Genomic DNA, 15971 nt, shown 5'->3' on the forward strand with positions numbered 1-15971 from the left:
GAAGTCTTTATGAAAAATTGAATATTTACAGTTGAAAAAAAGGAGCAAAACCCAAATTTTAAGTGAACCATGACCTTAAGGAAGTAGAAGAAACAGGGCAAGGTCCACAGGTATAAGGGCAAGGGGACACAGGACAACAGGCAGGGAATGGAAATTCTGACTAGTGTGTGTGTGTTTTAAAAGGATGTGTTTGCAAAAGAAGGGAAGGTCCAATGGATAAGTAAAGATAGACATTGCTTTAATAACAAGTCATAATTATCAGGGGAAAATGTGTCAGAAGGGAAGAAAGAATGTGGTCCAAGGTACAAATGAATGGAAATCTACTATTTTTAAAATTTTTTGAAATAAGAAGAGTCTTGGACAATATTCCTGAGTCCTTAATAGGAATTCAGTGTTATTGATCTCAGTTTAATACTGATAATAAAAAACATAAAGGGCTGTGAAACAACACTAGCAGCTGGGATTGGGAATTGAGGCATTAGAACTCTTGAATTTTCTTTGCTTTTTTTAAAAAAATTGTTCTTTTTAATTATATATGACGGTAGAGTATATTTTGATGTATTTATACAAACATGGAGTACATCTTCAAGAAGCATTAGAACTCTTATATTTTCAATCCAGTTACTGAAATTCTGGTGCATTAGAGGGAGGGTGATAAGGGAGATTCAGAGTCTTCTAAGGAGCCAGCTCAGTACCTGGCTTGTGTCTTTTCTCTTAAGCTGATTTCTAAAACTTCTTTCAACAACCTGTTCTAGCATCTAATAAACCTTGTTGTAAGGACATTCTTCTTCATGTATATTTTAAATTTCTCCTTGGAGAATTTCCTTAGTAAATATAAGAAATTAAGAGTTGGACTTGAGATAGAGAGATGAGGTAATTTAAAAACTGTTTTCGAAATGATGGTGTAGCTGTCTTCTTTTTCATTTTTTGTTTGTTCTTTTTAGATATACATGAGAGTAGAGTATATTATACATCCATGGAGTATAAATTTCCATTCTTGTGGTTGTACATAAAGTGAAGTTACACTTGTTATGTGTTCATATATAAACATAGGAAAGTTCTTTTCAATTCATTCTACTGTCTTTTCTATTCCCATCCCTCCTCCCTTCCTTTGTCTAATCCAATGAACTTCTATTCTCCTCCCCTCCCTATTGTGTGTTAGCATCCTCATATCAGAGAGAACATTCAGCCTTTGGTTTTTGGGGATTGGCTTATTTCACTTAGCATGATAGTCTTCAATTCCATCCATTTACTGGCAAAAGCCATGATTTTATTCATCTTTAGGGCTGAGGAATATTCCATTGTGTGTGTTTGTGTGTGTGTGTGTGTGTGTGTGTGTGTGTGTGTGTGTGTATCACATTTTCTTTATCCATTCATCTGTTGAAGGGCACCTAGGTTGGTTCCATAGCTTAGCTATTATGAATTAACCTGTATAGCTAAGTCTTTTAAACTCTGACAGAAGTGGGAAGAAAACTAGGTTGGAGAGAGTGTCTCTTATCTCCAAGCATGGAGGATCTAGGGTCTCTCCTCCCTGAGGGAACTGGGAAATAAAAGAGGCCTTTTTGGGGACTGAGAGATGGAGGGTTCAGCATCAGGTTAGGATTGATTCCAGCCCCTTCTATAGACTCATTCTGTCCTCTCTCCATTTCTGGAAATTGGAAGGACTTATCTGATGTTTCTGTTCTGGTAGTCTGGCAGAAGTAGAGTGTGTTTGACTTCCAATTTGGCAGCAGCTGCAGCCACAGTACTTCTGGCTTCTTCAAAACTCCCAGTGTGGCATCTACCAGCTCTACTGGTTTGTTACATGACCATAGGTAAAATGAGGCCACTGTCCTCTTGATAGTAACACTTGCATCCTTAAAGATTCATATGATGTCACTTTTCAGGTTTTTTCCTTCCAGACAAAGATAAATAAGTTCCTTTCCTCTTCCTTGGAGATGAACACAATCGTTTTCATTATTTCCAAATACTTGAAACTAACCTCTACTTTTGAGAAGGTCTCTAATAATATCATGATTGAAGTAAAAGCAATTTTTGTACCTTCATATTATATCTAATTAATACCTTGAAGTTCTGATTACTACTTTTAAAATTAAATGATTATTCCAATAATTTGTGTTGACTTTCTGATCTGAGAGACAGATATAAAATATTCTTGTTTTATATGACAACAGTAGTAAGAGAAAAGATGTAATAATATACATTTAGACCTGGTCTAAAAAGAGATATGAAATAAATAAAACAGAAATACCTCTCAATTAATACAGAAATTTCAAAAGGAAAGACTTTTGTTATTACCTAATTATGTTTTGTGTGCATTTAAAGGAGCTAATAAATCCTCCTTTTTATGAATATAATCTTTCTTGTTACTCTATAGTTACAACTGCAATACAAATTATGAAAAAGTTCTTATATAAATAGACTGAGAAGTACTAGACATCTGGAGGATGTTATGCGAATTTGGCACAGTCCAGGAATATATTGAATGATTGATAGAAAAGTCTTCTTTATAAGGCTAAAAGACAATTGATTACAATGAATTCATTATAAGGCTAAAACTTATTTTAGTGTTTTTACAATAAACTCAGATCATCATTAACAAAACTCGGTTGAATATGTGATGTCTTCAGGACACTAGGTTATCCAAGAAATCAGATGATTATTCCAATAATTTGTGTTGACTTTCTGATCTGAGAGACAGATATAAAATATTCTTGTTTTATATGACAACAGTAGTAAGAGAAATCCAAGAAATCAGATGACACATTTCCCACTTTTAGAGTCATATGAACTGATATCTAAGATACAAATATTAAATGTCATAATTCATGCCTCTCTAAGAGGCCTTCTAATCCAGATGAAGAAAGAAGTCCAGATAGGACTGGAGCAAGGAGAACTGACCCTTGTTGGGAACTGTCTTTTATGTCCTGTCCAGAGAGACAGGACAAAATTGACATGATTCTTATCAGCTTGAATATCTAGGGAGGTGTCATCTTGTTGGAGATATTTTTGTTGTTCAAAAAACATGACTCATGTTATCATGGGCTGTGTGTTGGAAGATGTTGGTCAAAAGATACAAAATTTTAGTTAGGAGGAATAAATGCAAGAGATTCACTATAAGACATGGTGAATACAGTTAATAATGTATTATAAAAATAGCTAAGGGATTATATTTTAAGTATTCTCATGCAAAATTGATTTAAGTATGTGTGACACTGATGCTAATTACTTTGATTTAACTATTCCACAATGTACATACATTCTGAAACATCATTTTATACTTGACAAAGTTATGCAATTTTTACTTGTCAATTAAGAAAAATAAATAAATTAGGGGAAAGAAAAAATTAAAATTGAGTAACACTCTACAAAAATCTGACTAATGTTTTTCAAAAGAGTCATGGTCACGAACAACAAAGAAAGAATGAGAAACTAAAAACAGACTGGAAGAGACTCATGAGACATCATGACCAAATCCAGTGTGGTATCCTTGATTGGATCCTAGATCAAGTAAAGGTCATTTATGAATAATTTATGAACTTTGGAATCTGTACTTTGGTTAATGGTGGCATACCAAAGTTAATTTCTTCATTTTTATAACAATACCATGGTTATGTAAGAGGCTAACATTGGGGGAAGTTGGGCAAAGGGCTTGCATGAACTTTCTGTGCTATTTTTGCAGATTTTCCATAAGTCTAAAATTATTCCAAAATAGAAAACATATACCTACTACATGTTAATTTCTGGGAATACAAAGAGAAATAAGAAAGATCCCTGCCTATGAAGAACTTACAGTAACAGAAATAGAAATGGCAAGAAACATATGTAGGGTGACAGAATCATCTGTGAGAGGAGTCTGTTGGCGTGAGTCTCCCAGCAGACAGGGGAGCAGGGCAGTAGGCTAACAAGAGCTCAGCAAGTTTCTTAGGCCACAGAGCCACAGGCTGGCATTTGAAGACAGCTGAGGTAAAATGCAAAGAGGAAGTTCAGTGATGCCGACATTCTTAGGAACAGAAAAAGGTTGCAATTCAATGACCTCATTAATATACAAACTCATCCATTGCCAGGCTTCTAGCTTTTGGCAAAAAGACTGGTTTTATTATTTATGTATTTAAAAAAATTTTTTTTAGTTGTCAAGGGATCTTTCATTTTATTTATTTATATGTGGTGCTGAGTATTGAACCCAGGGCCTTCCACACATGCCAGGCAAATGCTCTACCACTGAGTTACAACACCAGTCCTAACAAGACTGGTTTTAAATCTTGTGTGTTCTTGTGTACCACCTGCCTCAGGAAAGGAGGGAGCTAGGAGTAGAGCTGAGTTGGCTCCTGACACGCTGTGATTTAGTTGGTTGTGGTTGGAGAACGAAGAGCTTATACTTGGTTCCTAATGAGTGGTCAGAGTACGAAAGATTGGAGGAGGGAGTCAGAACGTTAAGAAAAAAAGAAAAGATTTCCTGGACAGATAAAATTTGAAGTGGGTCTGGAAGAAAAGAGGTGGAACTTAGATAAGGAAAAAGAGTGGGAAAGCAGTCAAGGCGGCTGGCTGGCAGCGGGTAGGGGGATGGGGCAGGGGGATTGGTATGAACAAAAAAGCACAAGAGGAGGATTGAATGCACATACTTATGGGGAAAGATAAGTAGATCTTCTTTTTGGCTGGATCAAAGGGTTTATATAAGTAAATAATAATCAAGAAGATTGGAAAATGGTTTGGAGCCAGATTAGGATAGATCTTAAAATATCAGGCTGTTTTGGATTTCATCCTATGAACAAAAGAGAAATTGATTTTTTAAAATTATTTTGGAAGAGAAAGTCTAACAATGTTTTGAGAAATATCAGTGTATAGAATGGATGAGATCAGGGTGAGAAAGATTATTGCTGTAAAATAAGGGAATCTGGAATTAAAAAGCAGTGGGAAAAACGGGCAGGGACTGAGAAAAACATTACAAAAGAAGACTTGCTAAGACTTTGAACTATAGGAAGTACCTATGTCTTCAGAGTTTCATATTTATGAAGCTGAATTTCTCCTGAAGAATCAAAATCCAATATTAGCTGGATATAAATGTGTTAAATTGAGGTAATAATGGACTTTTTAGGGAAATGGTCCTGCAGATTTTATTTACCCCATTTGAAATTCAGTAAAGAGGACTTGAAATGTATGTCTGAGGATCCTTCTGGTAGAAGTGAAAGTTTAAGCGCTTAACTTAATAGAAGATTCTTCAGGAGAATGTGAGGAATAGTGATTGTCAACCCAGGCTATATGTTAATGTCGTTGGTGCCGTGGGCAGCTGTTGCTTCTGCCTGCCTTCCCTGTTGTGGTAACAGAACACCTCCTTTCATTTTAAGAGCTGCCTCTCTTCCTTTCCATAAGATTTTGGCCAGAGGGTCTACAGTTATGGGGTCCTACTTCCCACACCATAAAGGAAGGCCTGTAACTCAGTCAGGACAATCATATCCCTTAGATCTGGAGGCTGGTCCAAAGGTAGAGAAAAAACTGAGTGTCCTTTACTATTTAACATGTAGACCAAGGTAAGAGGACCTAACTCTTCTGTCGGGAATCACTAGCTATGCAGATGATGGGAGGAAGAAACTGGCAGTCTCTCTTTTCCACAGTATGAAGAAAGTTTGCCTAACGACAAAGCCAAGGAACTCAATGACATCCTTTAGATCCTAGAACCAGACATTCCCAAATTTGGTCCTGTCACAGGTCTGTGAGCATGGCTAGCAAGACACTTCTAGGGCTTGGGAGAGGGGAGGAGCACTGACAAAGGCTGCTGATTATCAGTTGACGGAGTCATCTTTGTTCATTTGGTTGTTTAGATCTTAGTTCAGTACTACATTTGTGATCACATGACAAGGATAAACTACATTTATGATCACATGACAAGGATAAACTACATATGGGATCACAAGGATCTTGCAAACACATTGAATCAATGTCAGTCTTCTGGTTTTGATATTGTTCTAAGATTATGTAAGATGTAACTTTTGGGGGGAAACTGGGAGAAGGGATGGAAAAAAATAACGGAATGAATCAAACATCATTGTAAATATATGAATATGCAAATGGTATGCAGTTACTCCATGTACAAACTGAAACAACGTGTATCCCATTTGTTTACAATAAAAATAAATTTTAAAAAAGCAAAAACAAATGAAACAAAACAAAAACAAAAAACAAACAAACACAAAACCCCAAAGGCTATTTATCTATGGAATAAAACCTACTTCCACTAAGTGACCTGACTTAAAAAGAAGCTAGGTAGGATCTGCCAAACCATCTAGAAAAACTGTGAGTTCAGTATTAAAATGGAATAAGCTATTAATAAATGTTCCTTTTAAATTTCCAACCCTTTGAATTCAAAACCAATAGATTAAAAAATCTTGAAAAAATTAAAAATACTAATAGATTCAGTGAGATTTATTATTTTGAGTATTTAAAAATGTATTTATTGTATATTAATACTACTTTGATATTACATATCTCATTTTAGTAGGTTTCATATGCCCATCTTCATGATTCCTGGACATAAGAGGTTTTAGATATAGAAAGTAAGCCCTCTTTCCTACTACCTGAAAGCCAATGTCTAATTATAACGTATCATCCATCTTTGAAAACAACTTCTGAATTCTTATCTCAGCATTTCTGTAATTGGTGTTCCTCATTCTTTCAATCATAGAAGCACACAGCCTTGGAATCATCTCTAACTCCTCTATTTCTCCCTTGCCTCCTGCATTTACCAATGCTCTTTTTGCTGGCTCTACCCTACAAGTGGACTTTGTCTCTTTATACTTTTATTGCATCTGCTCAATCCATAACAGTCATTATTTCAAGGGTCTAAGATCACACAGTAACTTCCAAACTAGTTTTTCATGATTTTAACACTGGGAGTTGGTTTTGTTTAAGGAGACTTAAACTTAGAATTAGTGAGCATGGATTTAATTCGTGGCATGACTGTAAATCCTTTAGTCTCAGCTTCTTCCTCCATGAAGCACAGGTCTTGGTAGCTCCAACACTGGTTCTGTTCCTGGAATCAAGTGAGAAGATATATGCAAGCAACAAGAAAAAAAAAAAAAGATGAAAGTCACTCCATGGTGGTAAAAATTTGATTTTTGTATTGCATAGGATGCTATCTAATAACAAAATCTCAAAATACAGGGAAGCAAAAACTGACTTAATTAAAAGGAGAAATAAATCCACAATTATAATATGATATTTCACCACATAATTTTCAATAATTATAGACAAAATTGTTAAAAATTTAACAATGAAAATCTGAGGGACAATAAATTGACATATGCTCCGGTTCTACAACTATAAAATGTGTATATTTAGGACAGTTAGCCCCAATCCTGGCCATAAAGCAATTCTCAACAATTTTCAAAACTCTAGAAAAATAAAAATTTCATTTCTTAACTACAAAACAGAAATTACAATAAAAAAATAAGGCAAGTTTTACCAAATAGTGAAGCAAAAAATAATTCCAACCTTACACAAACTATTCCAAAATATACAGAGGAAATAGTCCTGACTTAACTTATAACACTAGCATAATTTTGACAAGGATAGTACAGGAAAGAAAATTAAAGGTTACTTTCACTCATTAATATACACACAGGGGCAGGGGAGATAGCTCAGTCGGTAGAGTGCTTGCCTTGCAAGCACAAGGCCCTGGGTTCGATCCCCAGCACCCCCCCCAAAAAAAAAAAAAAAAAAAATATATATATATAAATATATAAAAACAAACACAAAGATCCTAAACAAAATGTTAGCAATCAAAATCTGTATGTAAAAATACTAATATAACATTACCGATTTGGGTTTATTCCTTGTATAAAAGGTTAATTTAATATGAAAAAACAATCTATAATTTTTCATATTATCAACTTAAAGAAGAAAAATCATATGATAGTTTACCAGATAAAATCTTGACAAAAGTCTGTAGCAATTCAATTTAAACACTCTGAACAACCTAGGAAATAGAAGAAAAATTACTGAATGGTATAAACAATAACTACAAAATCTTAGAGTAAACCTCATCTACAGTGTTGAAATACTGAAAACATTATCTATAAAATTACAAGGGTTGCCTGCCATAACTACTTGCATTGTATTAGATATACTTACCTACTATGACATTATAAGAAGAATAAGAATTGGGAAAGAATTATTCTATGTATACATTTGCATAATCTACAAATAAATTTTTAAAGGTAAAAGAAAAGACATGCTCATAGTTAACAAATTAGAAGAAAACAGAATAAAAAGAAAATAGCCATCATAATCTTAACATCCAGAAGCAATGAGGCAGTATATTGGTATATTTTCTTTTAATTTTTTCTATGATTTTAAAAATCTTAGAAATGGTCTATGGTCTTAAAAACCATAGAAATGTTAATAAACTTAACATGTATTATATGTGTGCAGTTTTATAATCTTGCTTTTCACTCAATCTTGCATTTCTGCTTATCATTTAAAATTGTTTAGAAAGTCATTTTATTGACTGTGTAATATTCTCTTTCATGGTTGACAATAATAATTTATTTTACAGTTGTTTCAGGAGTTTTCAAACCATTTCTACTGTAACCTAGTAATATAGGTCTTTGTTTTCATTTTAGAGTATGTCCACAGGAAGCATTTTTAAAATAGAACCTACCTTTAAAAACATATGGATGTTCAAAAACTTGTAATATTCCCCAATTGATCTCCAAGCTGTATCAAATTAATTAAACTGGAAGCATCAGATTTGTTAGTTTTCAACTCATTAACCCTAACAATCACTTAATATATCATTTTAATTTATCTTGGCTCATGAGGGAGTTAAGAATATGCTGTCCCACAATATGCTGCTTTGGCATATCAACTCTCTTGAATTAAAGGCACTTGAAAAAACAGCAGGTGCAAGATCATGCTGATTTTCATTTTGTTTCTTAAGAGAAGGAGATGAAATTTCCATGTGAAAGAAGTCCTCTCTATACCAAAAGGAAAATAACATTCTTATCCTCCTCGATGAAAGGTTGAAGACAGATATCTGTACAAATAAAACTTGTTAAACTCTTGATTTAGCCTGATCTCCTTTGCCTATCACATTTCACAGCCAAGTGCTCTCCACGCAATTCAGTATATAAATGATTGACTCACCACTCTTTGCATCTTCATGTCCTTATGAGGGCTCCCGTGTTACACAAAAACTATATTAAGTACATTTTGCATGCATTTCTTCTGCCATTCTATCTTTGATTTTCAGGGCTAGCCAGTAGCCTAGGAGGTTGGAGGTAGAGTTTTGCCTCCCCAATACTATTTTGACAATACAAATTTTTAAGTACAGCAGATTTACAGAAAAATTAAAGAGAAGATACAGAGATTTTCCAAATATCCATTGTGTCCATATGTATAATTTTCCCCATTATCAACTCTCCCACCAGAACGGTATATTGGCTACAACTGATGAACCTAAAAACTAAGAATTTTCACCCTATTTTACTTGGCATTTTATTCATTACTAGTGAAGATGACCTTCATTTTTCATGTTTCTGATCCACTGGTGTATATTGTGTATGTTTTCTTTTCATTGTCTTTTCCTGTTTATATGGTAGTTCAATTATCTTAATGATTTAAAAAATTGGTTAAGTTCTGTTTATAGTAGAAGATTATAATTTTTCTATATTTGCAGTAAATCATTTTCCTATTTTGATTTTTTTGCTTTTCATGCACAAATAATAATTTTTCTTTTTTTTTTAAATGTATAATAAGAAAAACTGGTCATCACATTTTATTTTGCATTTCTCTTTTTTTTAGTGAAATTAATATTTTATTCCAGAGAAATTGAGAAATTTTATAATATCATACATATACAATAAGAGAGAAAAAGTAAAGGTAGGTTGAGTTGGCACAGTCTTTTTTAGTATTCTAGTCACTTGGTTAAATAAGGAATGAGAGAAGTGTCCACATTCCTGTGTTTAATCTTTTTAATCAGGTGCATTAATTATTACCAAATGGAAATGGAAATGGCCAATTACATGTTCCTATTTCTGGGCAACGGCAGCAGTGATTTTCCTGAGGGCAGTATGAAGAGTATGTGTACATGAAGGAATAGAGAACATTGTTTTTTCTTTTTCTTTTTGACTAAAGTTCTCATCTAGAAATTAAAAAGAACTTTATTCTCTTAACTAATGGGCTTAAAATAGTCCACTTGTTTATCAAAGACATAATTGTGTTTTTTTAGAGAGATCGATTGAAAGATTATCAAGAATTCCTGTCCATATCTTTATATGTTGCATTCTGTTTTTGTCACTATTCCTTCCTATTAAGAACTGTTCCCAGGCTGGAGATATAGCTCAGTTGGTAGAGTGCTTGCCCTGCAAGCACAAGGCCCTGGGTTCAATTCCCAGCACCGCAAAAAAAAAAAAAAAAAGAACTGTTCCCAAAATTTCTAAAATGATCAAAACCAATATAATACCCAAGAAATGTAGTCTTCTTACTTAAATACAAGGCCAAGAATCCACCTCCAATTCAACTTTCCATCTTTAATATATTGTCATCTGTATTGTTCAACTGACCTCAAAGATAAAAGAATATCACCAGAAAAAAAGATAGAATACAAATAATATAAAATTAATAACAGGAATATCCTGCAAATTAAAATGTAAACATATAAAGTCCTCTCTGTTATCAGATTCCCTTGGGGAAAGTTAAACTCCCATTCCATGTAAATGCTTGGAGTAATTAGAAGTAAATCCCTTCTAGTTTTTATTCTTCCTCCAAAATGGGAGTAGCTTTTTTATATCACTCACTCAAAGCTCTCATCTCTGTATACAGTACACTGGAAAAAGTCATTGTATTGCAGGTAAAAATAAATGAAAAGAGATCTACACTCACATACATGCTGGCAAAATTTTTCAAAATATTAGGATAAAGAAAGAAGATCAAGTGCAAATGTAGGGAAAATAGATAAATTCCAAAATAACACTGAGTTATATAGTCCTTTTTTTTTCACTGTCCATACACCTTTTTATTGATATGTTTCTTCATTATGTTTACATATAAGCCAATTCATGGTCACATATTAAAGACTAGTTTTTTTTTTTCCAGTTACTCTGGGAATTTAGTAGGGATTTCCTAACTATATTTTTCAAATACATACATTTTGTCATGACAATCCTTTCAGCATGAAGCAAGTAATATTTGACAAAATATGACCAGTGAATAAAGGGCATTCAAGTCAGTGAGCTAGCTACTTCAGAGTCAGTAAATCTGAGAACAACCATCTAACCATATACTTAAGTCAGTCATTTACTTTTTTACAGCTGAGTAATAGATCCTCATAAGAATGCTTTTAGCTAAGCAATAGATGTGTTAAGTGTATTTACATATTCCAGACATCAGTTTACATTTTGTTCTGAGAATCTCATTCCACTGAACTAGGTTTACAAAGCCCAGCATGTACTGGGGTTAACACCCTGCACTTCTCTAAGCATAGACCGTTATTTTCACTATATTTAGTTTTTTTTAAAATTTATTTTTATTGTAAACCAATGTGATAAATGTTGTTTCTGTTTGTACATGGAGTAACGGCATATCATTTGTGTAATCATACATCTACATAGGGTAATAGTGTTTGATTCATTCTGTTATTTTTTCCTCCCCCCACCTCTCCCACCCCTCTTTTCCCTCTATATAGTCCCTCCTTCCTCCATTCTTGCCCCCCTCCCACCCTCCATTAATGTGTCATCATCTGCTTATCAGCAAGATCATTTGTCCTTTGGTTTTTTGAGATTGGCTTATCTCACTTAGCATGATATTCTCAAATTTCATCAATTTGCCTGCAAATGCCATAATTTTATTATTCTTTATGGTGGAGTAATATTCCATTGTATATACATGCCACAGTTTCTTTATCCATTCATCAATTGAAGGACATCTAGGTTGGTTCCACAATCTGGCTATTCTGAATTGAGCAGCTATGAACATTGATGTGGCTGTATCTCTGTAGTATGCTGATTTTAAATCCTTTGGGTATAGGCCAAGGAGTGGGATAGCTGGGTCAAATGGTGGTTCCATTCCAAGCTTTCTGAGGAATCTCCACATTGCTTTCCAGAGTGGCTGCACTAATTTGCAGCCCCACCAGCAATGTATGAGTGTAACTTTTTCCCCACATCCTCGCCAACACCTATTGTTGCTAGTATTCTTGATAATCACCATTCTAATTGGGGTGAGATGGAATCTAGGGTAGTTTTCATTTGCATTTCCCTTATTACTAGAGATGTTGAACATTTTTTCATATGTCTGTTGATTGCTTGTAGATCTTCTGTGAAGTGTCTGTCCATTTCCTTAGCCCATTTGTTGATTGGATAATTTGTATTCTTGGTGTAGAGTTTTTTGAGTTCTTTATAGATTCTGGAAATTAGTGGTCTATCTGAAGTATGAGTGGCAAAGATATTCTCCCACTCTGTAGGCTCTCTCTTCACATTACTGATAGTTTCCTTTGCTGAGAGAAAGCTTTTTAGTTTGAAACTATCCCAGTTATTGATTCTTGCTTTTATTTCTCGTGCTATGGGAGTCCTGTTAAGGAAGTCTGATCCTAAGCCGACATGTTGAAGATTTGGACCTACTCTTTCTTCTATAAGATGCAGGGTCTCTGGTCTGATTCTGAGGCCTATGGTCCATTTTGAGTTGACTTTTGTGCAGGGTGAGAGATAGGGGTTTAGTTTCATTCTGTTGCATATGGATTTCCAGTTTTCCCAGCACCATTTGTTGAAGAGGCTATCTTTTCTCCATTGCATATTTTTGGCCCCTTTGTCTAGTATGAGAAAATTATATTTATTTGGGTTTGTGTCCATGTCCTCTGTTCTGTACCATTGATCTACCTGTCTATTTTGGTACCAATACCATGCCGTTTTTGTTACTATTGCTTTGTAGTATAAGTGCAGTTCTGGTATTGTGATAACCCCTGCTTCACTCTTCCTACTAAGGATTGCTTTAGCTATTCTGGGTTTCTTATTCTTCCAGATGAATTTCATGATTGCTTTTTCTATTTCTGTAAGGTACGTCATTGGGATTTTAATTGGAATTGCATTCAATCTGTATAGCACTTTTGGTAGTATGGCCATTTTGACAATATTAATTCTGCCTATCCAAGTTATATAGTCTTGAAAGAGCCAATATGTGGTGTAAATATAACACAACAGAACTAATGCTGGAGATATAGCTTAGAGGTACAGAACCTAAAAGTCTTAAGGCCCTGGGTTAAATCCCTAGCAGTAAAAATCATCATCATATTCATCATCATCATCATTATCATCGTCTAGATCTTAAGTCCTAGACTCCATTAATAAAAGGACTATGAATGTAAAAAGAATGGATGTGAATCAGTGTTTATCGCAGCACAATTCACAATGGCCAAGCTATGAAACAAATACAGGTGCCCATTAACAGATGAATGGCTAAAGAAAATGTGGCATAGATATACAATGGAATATTACTCAGTCATAATGAATAACGACATTATGGCATTTGCTAGTAAATGGATGAAGTGGAAACTATCATCCTAAGTGAAATAACTGTCTCAAAAAGTCAAAGGTTGAATGTTTTCTCTGATATGTGGAAGCAAATCCAAAATAAGGGGGGGGGGGATATAAAAAAGCAAAAGAAAGATTAGTGGAATTGATGAAAAGAAATGAAAAGAAGGACGGAGGAAAGGGAGAATGAAAGAACATAGGAATGAATATGACCTAAGTTTCCTATGTATGTATATGAATATACTACAGTGAATCTCATCATCATGTATATCCACAAGACATTAATTTTTTAAAAATCTATAAGTAAGTAGCAGAAAGAGCAGATGAGTAGAGTGAAGGAAAGGGGGAGTGGGGAGGGAAGAGAAGGGGGAAATACTGGGAACTGAATTAGAACAAATTATATTTCATGCTTTTATAATTTTGTCAAAATGAATTCTAATGTTATGTATAACTAAAAAGAACAAGAAAAAAAATGGGTGTGAGCATTGAAAACAGCCCAGACAAAGCTAGAGGTGAGCAAGAGTGGTACACCTGGTTTTTAACTTATCTTGAAAATGAAGTTATATGATATAAATAAAGCAACACAATGATAATCTAGACCTCAAATCTCAGACATTGTTATGAAAAACAGAAAATCAGGGGACAAGAGGGAATGGAATTAACATGTGCTACAATAATGGCATACCAAAAGAGGGAAGTAGTGGTTAACCACTGATGTTGCTTAGAATTGCTGGTGCACGGTAATAATGAAAAACTGACCACTTTTAAGTTGGTTTTATGCTCATTTTTCAATTCTTTATATCATTTAAATTTCCTGGACCCACTCAGACTGCTCCCATTGACCATCCTCTACTCTTATGATATAGGTCCCAAATAGAGAATTTAGATATATTTCTTACTCTTAACTTAAGAAATATAAGTTAATGCCTTTAAATGGGATCACTAATGGAATTTAAAACACTTTCCAAGCATGGAACTATTTAAAGAGGAGGAGGGTAATCTTCTAATAAGTGACTGGGCTGAAATAGTTCCGTGAATAATAAAACAGATAGTAATTATAACTGGATATTTTAAAATGTAGTAAATTAAATGGAAAACTTCTGAATAGAAACCAGGGGGAAATTTTTCTCCAAAAACTGCAATAAGAAGGGTAAGAATTGCATAGTTGTAGACTGGTCTGAGAAGGGCTTGACCTAATGGTTCCTCCTAACCCCAATGACAGTGAGTTAGAAAACTAGAGATGTGAACCAGGGTCTTATCAATGTGAGGTGCCAGATAAGATTTCAGAGCTTGAAAAGTACTCAGAAATTTAAGGAGAAAATTCTTTTGTTTTTTTATTTTTTTTTATTTTTTATTTTTTATTGTAAACAAATGGGATACATGTTGTTTCTCTGTTTGTACATGGCGTAAAGGCATACCATTTGTGTAATCATAAATTTACATAGAGTAATGTTGTTTGATTCATTCTGTTATTTTTTCCTTTCCCCCCACCACTCCCACCCCTCTTTACCCTCTATACAGTGCTTCCTTCCTCCATACTTGCCCCCCTCCCTAACCCTAACTCTAACCCTAACACTAACCCTTCCCTCCCCCCCATTATGTGTCATCCTCCACTTATTAGCGATATCATTCATCCCTTGGCTTTTTGAGATTGGCTTATCTCACTTAGCATGATATTCTCCAATTTCATCCATTTGCCTGCAAATGCCATAATTTTATCATTCTTTATGGCTGAGTAATATTCCATTGTATATATATATACCACGGTTTCTTTATCCACTCATCAATTGAAGGGCATCTAGGTTGGTTCCACAGTCTGGCTATTGTGAATTGAGCAGCTATGAACATTGATGTGGCTGTATCTCTGTAGTATGCTGATTTTAAGTCCTTTGGGTATAGGCCAAGGAGTGGGATAGCTGGGTCAAATGGAGGGTCCATTCCGAGTTTTCTAAGGAATCTCCACACTGCTTTCCAGAGTGGCTGCACTAATTTGCAGCCCCACCAGCAATGTATGAGTGTACCTTTCTCCCCACATCCTCGCCAACACCTGTTGTTGCTCGTATTCTTGATAATCGCCATTCTAATTGGGGTGAGATGGAATCTTAGGGTGGTTTTGATTTGCATTTCTCTTATTACTAGAGATGTTGAACATTTTCCATATGTTTGTTGATTGCTTGTAGATCTTCCTCTGTGAAGTGTCTATTCATTTCCTTAGCCCATTTGTTGACTGGATTATTTGAATTCTTGGAGTACAGTTTTTTGAGTTCTTTATAGATTCTGGAGACTAGTGCTCTATCTGAAGTATGATTGGCAAAGATATTCTCCCACTCTGTAGGCTCTTTCTTCGCATTGCTGATAGTTTCCTTTGCTGAGAGAAAGCTTTTGAGTTTGAATCTATCCCAGTGGTTGATTCTAGCTTTTATTTCTTGTGCTATGGGAGTCCTGTTAAGGAAG

Source organism: Sciurus vulgaris (genome assembly GCF_902686455.1).
Source record: "Sciurus vulgaris genome assembly, chromosome: 6".
In the NCBI taxonomy this organism is placed as follows: Eukaryota; Metazoa; Chordata; class Mammalia; order Rodentia; family Sciuridae; genus Sciurus; species Sciurus vulgaris.